General features: G+C 31.7%; 1 pseudogene; it reads right to left on the bottom strand.

Moving 5' to 3' along the window:
- Positions 1-2,045: 2,045 nt before the first annotated feature.
- Positions 2,046-3,034, bottom strand: LOC147800996 (glutathione S-transferase Mu 5 pseudogene; annotated as a pseudogene).
- Positions 3,035-6,995: the final 3,961 nt, after the last annotated feature.

Genomic DNA, 6,995 nt, shown 5'->3' with positions numbered 1-6,995 from the left:
AGTTTTATCTTTTTACCTTGATTGATACGGTTTTATGCTGGCACGTATATGTGATAGTCGGCGTGAAAGGGTTAAACAAATACAAATTAGGAAACACATTTGCTATCGCTCTTTTCTTTTCTAAAAGGTTACGTCACATTCCAGATGTGTTAGATTTACATAGGTGGAAGTAATATGCTCTAAAGTTTCGAATAACTTTTGGTGTTACGCTCCCCACGAACATAATATGCAAGAAAACCATCCTTCGTAAACCTTTATTTCCCATTTTATTGAAATTCTTTCAACTTAAAAAAGGGGTAGATTCAAAATAATTATTTCAAAAATTTGTCTTACTTTGAAGCAGAAGGGTTTAAAGTGTATATTCCGGGGGCGAGACTGAACAACGCCTTCTCTAACTGAAAGCCTCCACGTGGTTTCTAATAGGTAGTCCAATCAGACCACTATGAAAGTAAACCAGTTTACGAAAGAGCCATTTAATAGAAAATATTGTAAAAATAGGAATAGGATAAGGTTCTAAACTTTTAATCTATTCATTCCCGTCCACATATATGGTAAAATTGGTTAGATGAATTTGTTTATACTAAAAAGTCATACCTTTCTGTAGCCTAAGACTTGATCTTAAAAAACATTGCATACATTGGATCTAAATATAAGTATTTATATTGCTAATATAATTATGTAAGCAAATCTACCTTGTTCCCGAATGATGTTCATAGGTGCCAACTCTTCTGGTTTTTCCGGAAGATTTTAATTTTGTATTTAAAGTGGTACCGAAACTCACGTCATGCCAATAAAATTTTTGAATAATAATAATAATTATAAATGAGTTTGACCACCACTACATATAAATAGTTACAGCAAATACGTAAAAGCATACTAATCTTTACGACAGCGAATTTTAACCTAGTCAAAATATAAATATATAATTGAGTAAGATTGTTTTACGGTAATTGTTTTACTTCCACTTGGAAAATTCATTTTCAGAAAGAGTGAAATTTGGCAGGTATGGATGTCCATTAAAAGGATACAAATTAAGAAACACATTTGCTATCGCTCTTTTCTATTTTGAAAAGATCAAGCCACATTCCAGAAATATTAGTTTTAAATAGGTGGAAGTAATTGCTCTAAAGTTTCGCATAACTTCTAATGTTACGCTTGCCACGAAGATACGACGAATTACAGATTTCTACCGTCCTTCGTTCACTTTATTTCCCATTTTATAGAAATTCTTTCAACTTCAAAAAGTGGTAGATTAAAAATATTTATTTCAAAAATGTGTTTTACTTTGAGCATAGGAATTTTAAGGTTTACATTACGAGGGCGAGGCTGAACAACGCCTGCTATAACTGAAAGCCTCCACGTGGTTTATAATAGTTAGTCCAATCAGACCACTATGAAAGTAAACCAGTTTACGAATCAGCCCTTTAATCGTAAATCTAGTAAAGACAAGGAAGTGGCAGCAAATATATATCTCTTAAAATTTGTTTAATTTATGAATATGATTGGTTTTGCTTATTTACTTGCCAACCACCACAGATTCAATTCTCAAATATGTATGTTATGTTTCTCTTAATTACTTTTAAACTGGAATTTGGGCACGTACGCACAAACGAACGCAGTCACTAAGAGTTTACAAAGCGAATTCCACTGTTGGCACATTTAGCATATAACATCTAGACACCATTATACAAAAAGGTTACTAAACATAATATACAGAGTGGTAAATCATTTATGGTACCAAAGAGGACCCTTCGAATGCAAGAGATTGATGAAAAAACACTATTTTCGTTATAGCTCTTTTCACATCGTTGCAATATCAAAAATATGGTGTTAATAGGTTAGTATAATTTACACAAATAGAATAAAATTTTCACGAGACTAAAACACCGAAAATTACTTTATTGCTCTCTTAACTTTTGCCTGAAAGAAAACGAGGAAATTTTCTTCTTACCTTCCAGCACTAAAAAAATATTATCCTTGAAATATAATAATTTAACACATTGCTTGAATTATTTAATTCAATAACAAACTGTTTTATTGGCAAATAACGACAGCAAATACGTTTACTTTAGAACAAAACAGAATTAAGATTTACGTAAGCGAAATAGAAGTTAATATATTATATAAAAATGAATCATAATAAGCATGGATTTCATCTACTGAGGCATTACTCCTGTTCTTCCCCACGCATTATAAGGCCCAACTATTGGCCATTTGTAGAAAACTGATGAATTTCGGTACTTTTTGATTTCAGAAAGATTCTCAGTTCTTTCCTGATACACTTTAAGGGCTGATATTCTATCAAGAATTGTCTTTTGAAACAAAATAAGAGAATCAAATGTATCAAAAGCAATAAAGTCAACATAAGTTAATTCATCTCCAGCCAGGTATTTGCGGTTCCCAAGAAAATCCTCTATCATATTCAAGTCCTCCTTAGTCTTCCTCAAATGCTGCTCTTTTATATTCTCATAATTTGGGTCAATCACAAAATTGAAAAACTTTTGGCGAAAGTCTATAATCTGTTGTTCAGATAAAGAAACACGTAGTTTTTCATCTTCAGTTTTACCCGCCAAATCATACTTCTCGGCGAGATATCTCAAAATTGTGGTACTTTGGGTGAGTTTAACGTTCTCATCCATATAGTATTAGGCCTGGGCAATATACCGTAATACCGTCATTTACCGGTATTTCTTTGATACCGCGGTAATGATATTCGGAAGTATATTCTTCGGCAATACCGAGTTATTGAACTTCGGTATGCCTGCACCTCTCGGTACTCACCGCTAGCCAATATCTTCGGTCGACCGGCGGCGAGGAAGTGGCGGTATGGTATGGTATCTAGGAGGTATTGGTATGGCACGTGATTGATTTAGGGGTGAAGAACTCAAAGGCTTGCGCGTAATATTTACGGTACCTCCTCTCGGCAGCTAGAAATTTCTCCTACAATATATTGTGGTATCATTTGACTTTAAAGCGCATGCGTCATATCCGTGGTATTGGCGATATCGGATTTCAAACACCCGCGCGTTATATCAACCCTACATGGTATACTTTAATTAATTTGCGAGGCACATAATTTAAACAATTATGCTCTCCAAGAAACATCAAGCTCGACATAGAGACAACATCTGCGATTTTTTCTTCTTTATTTATTAAATGTCTTCATAATATTATGGTGGTATATTTCAAAAACAACAACTTACACTACGTTGCAAATAACTGATTGATTAAGCTCGAAACTAGTCTATTTGTTAGAAGAAAAAATTAGGGTATTTTCACATCACTTTTTCGCTCTTTTTATCATAACACATTGCAAACCTGTCGCGTAAAAATACATTTTAAAAATTTGTGCAATCCATAAAGAAGTTAAAAAAGTATTAGCAGAACTACTTCGTTTCTGCTCTTTTTTTCAAGGAAATTATCCATTCCTGATTACCACAAACATAACTGATTCAGTATAGATGCAATCAGTACTACATTCTTAATTTTCTTTTTTAAATAGAAGTTGTAGGTATAGAGCTAGGTTTGCTTTAGCTGTTATGAAATCTTGCCTACCAAGTTTTGTTTTAACTTTTAGTCTCTAGCAGTTGTAAGACATTATTCATTTGAAAAGTAAATGTAGTGAAAAGTTTAACAAGACAAGAATTTTGAAAAGTCGGTCCTTTGTAAAGTGCTAAAGAAGACATGAAGGAGCTGGAAACTAGTCTATTTGGTCGGAATGAAAAAAAAATTTATGATAAACTCACATTGCATTTTCGATTTTTCTTTTTATCTTAAAAGCCTTAAAAATTAAATTAAATTAATTAAGTTAATCAAAAAATTAAACCAGGAGGTATACCCTCAACATTTAAGATTCCTAAGAAATATTTTTAAGCTGATATTTTTTTTAAAACTTTTACGCAGACAGGTACTTTGTACAGTAGCTTAGTTTAAGTTCAAACGAGATCCTACACAAGCCGTAACAAATTTTTAAAATTTTTTTTTTTTTACCTACAATTATATTTCTGTCATCTTTTTACTAACACACCACGGAGCGAGAAAAAGCTGGCAAGTGCATAGCTACCTACTCTTTCGTTTTTCCCGGTAGATTTCATTTTCCTATTTAAAGTGGTAGCGAAACTCATGTTATTTCATTAAACTTTTTGAGTCAAAATAATTATTATAAATCAGTTTGACTACCACCTAAATCGCATATTGACCTAAATTACAGCAAATATATAAAAGCAAAAAAGTCTGTAGGCAAAGTTTACGATTTTGACCATTTCGGCTGGATTCGAGTGCGAGCTTCCGAGAGTGAAGCATCGCTGTTTTCATTGAGATTGGTAAACATAGAAAAAGTGGGCGTTTACGCCAAACGAAGTTCAAAAAATTGTGTGTCATCAGTCTCAGTTTTCGGTGATAAAAATGTATAAATGGAAATGCATTAAAAGCAGTTATCTATACAATGAATTTACAAATACAGGATTTAAAAATATCTCGAAAAATATGCACCGTATCAAAAAAGATGATTATAGTCACATTCAATATTTTTAAAGCTGTGCAATGATACCAAGCTCGATCTTTCCCCCCAGCCCCTGGTGGTGGCGAGCGGGTGAATTTGAGATCTTAAGTAGTAATATTTTTATTGCAATTTCGCATTCTTCAGAAAAAGTAGCCCTTTTTGAATTATGCATTTTGCTTCACAGTTGGCGTTGTAACCAAAAAAAAAACATTCAGCGGATACAAGTTCATAATTGCAAGGAATATATAGTAAGCATTCATTTTACTACCACTTTAAATATAAAAATAAAATCTTGTGCAAGATGCTTAAAATTTGGTAGGTATGGATCTCTGAAACCACTTCCACGATTTGTTAATATTTTGCTACTTTATCCTTCTGGAATATTCCAGGTACATTTGAAAAACAAAAAAGGATAATCGTCAAGAATCATCCAGACTGAAAGCTTATATATACCAATTGAGAGAAAAAAACTGATAAGAAAATCATTTCACTCTTACACGTTTTCGGGAAAAGTAAAATAGCAATTCTAACATACGTTTACTGAACAGTTATTTACGACAAAAAAAAATAAATAATGACTTCATTACCACTAAAAACAGAACGGTTTCACTGTTTTATTTTAAGGACCTCGCGTCAGCAAGTTTACAAATCACAATCCTTTAATAAATTTGCGAGGTACATAATTTAAACAATTATGTTCTCCGAGAAAAATACATACAGAAAAAGAGAAATGTAACATCGGTGATTTTTTCTTCTTTATTTATTAAATGTCTTCATAATATTATGGTGGTAGATTTCAAAAACACCAACTTACACTTCGTTTCAAATAGCTAATTGATTAAGCTCGAAGCTAGTCTACTTGTTAAAAGAAAAAATTATGATATATTCACATCACTTTTTCGCTCTTTTTCACGTAAAAATACGTTTTTAAAATTTGTGCAATCCATAAAAAAGTTAAAAAATTATTAGCAGAACTACTTCATTTCTGTTCATTTTTTCAAAGAAATTATCCATTCGTGATTACCACAAACATAACTGATTCAGTGTATGCAATCAGTACTACATTCTTAATTTTCTTTTTTAAATTGAAGTTGTAGGTATAGAGATAGGTTTATTTCAGCTGTTATGAAATCTTGCCTACCAAGTTTTGCTTTAAATTTTAGTCTCTAGCAGTTGTAAAACATTATTCTTTTGAAAAGTAAATGTAGTTAAAAGTTTAACAAGACAAGATTTTTGAAAAGTTGGAAAAAATTTTGGTTTGGAAAATTTTTTATAAAACTTTTACGCAGATAGGTACTCTGTACAGTAGCTTAGTTTAAGTTCAAACGAGATCCTACACAAGCCCCAACAAATTTTTAAAAAAGGTTTTTTTTTTCCTACAATTATATTTCAGTCATCTTTTTACTAACACACCACGGATCGAGAAAAAGCTGGCAAGTGCATAGCTACCTACTCGTCCGTTTTTCCCGGTAGATTTTATTTTTCTATTTAAAGTGATAGCGAAATTCATGTTATTTCATTAAACTTTTTGTGTTATAATAATTATTATAAATCATTTTGACTACCACCATATCTAAATTATAACAAACATTTGAAGGACTCCAACGTCCATAAAGACTCCACACGGTTTTTTTTAAAAGTAGTCTGCTCAGATTAATTAAAAAGTGAACCAGTTGTGCGCACGAACCCAAATTCATACCTGCCAACTTTTAATCTTTCCCATTTTCATTTTTTCCAGTGGTATTAAAATGGAATTAAAACTTCAATTTTAAGCAAACAAATACGTTGTATTTGAGAAAACTTAAGTTGACAATCATGATAGTAACGCATATTAATATATGTGTTTAATTTTTGTAAGAATAGTGGTGATCAAAATTATCTAAAAATTAAGTTTATAAAAGAAAAAATAGTATATTCTTACTACCACTTTAAATATGAAAATAAAATCTTCCGGAAAATCCGGAAGAGTTGGCATGTATGCAAATTCTATCTTAAAAGTACTTGAGAGAAATTTATGATATATATTTGAGAATTTAATCTGTAGTGGTTGACAAGTATATAAGACAAACCAATCATATTCATAAATTAAACAAGTTTTTAGACATATATTTGCTACCACTTTCTTATTTTTACTACATTTTCTAATAAATAGCTCTTTCGTAAACTGGTTTATCATCATAGTGGTCAGATCAGACTTCTGTAAGAGACCGTGTGGACGCTTGCGGTCATTTTTCCATTCGTCTTGACCTGTGTGGTGTTGGAATGCAAATGAGGGAAGTTATGGTTACTTTTCTGCATACCTGCCAACTTTCACTCTTTCCGAGAATGGATTTTGAGAGTGGTTGTAAAACAATAAACGAAAAACAATCTGACTCAAAAATATATTTATATTTTGATCCCGTTTAAATTAGTTTACGCAAGGATTTTTATGCTTTGATATATTTATTGTAATTACTTATATGTAGTGGTGGTCAAACTCATTTATAATTAGCAT

This window comes from Parasteatoda tepidariorum, chromosome 12 (genome assembly GCF_982258835.1).
Source record: "Parasteatoda tepidariorum strain Cologne lab strain chromosome 12, Ptep-v5.0, whole genome shotgun sequence".
Taxonomy (NCBI): domain Eukaryota; kingdom Metazoa; phylum Arthropoda; class Arachnida; order Araneae; family Theridiidae; genus Parasteatoda; species Parasteatoda tepidariorum.
This window is presented reverse-complemented; position numbering and strand designations above follow the sequence as displayed.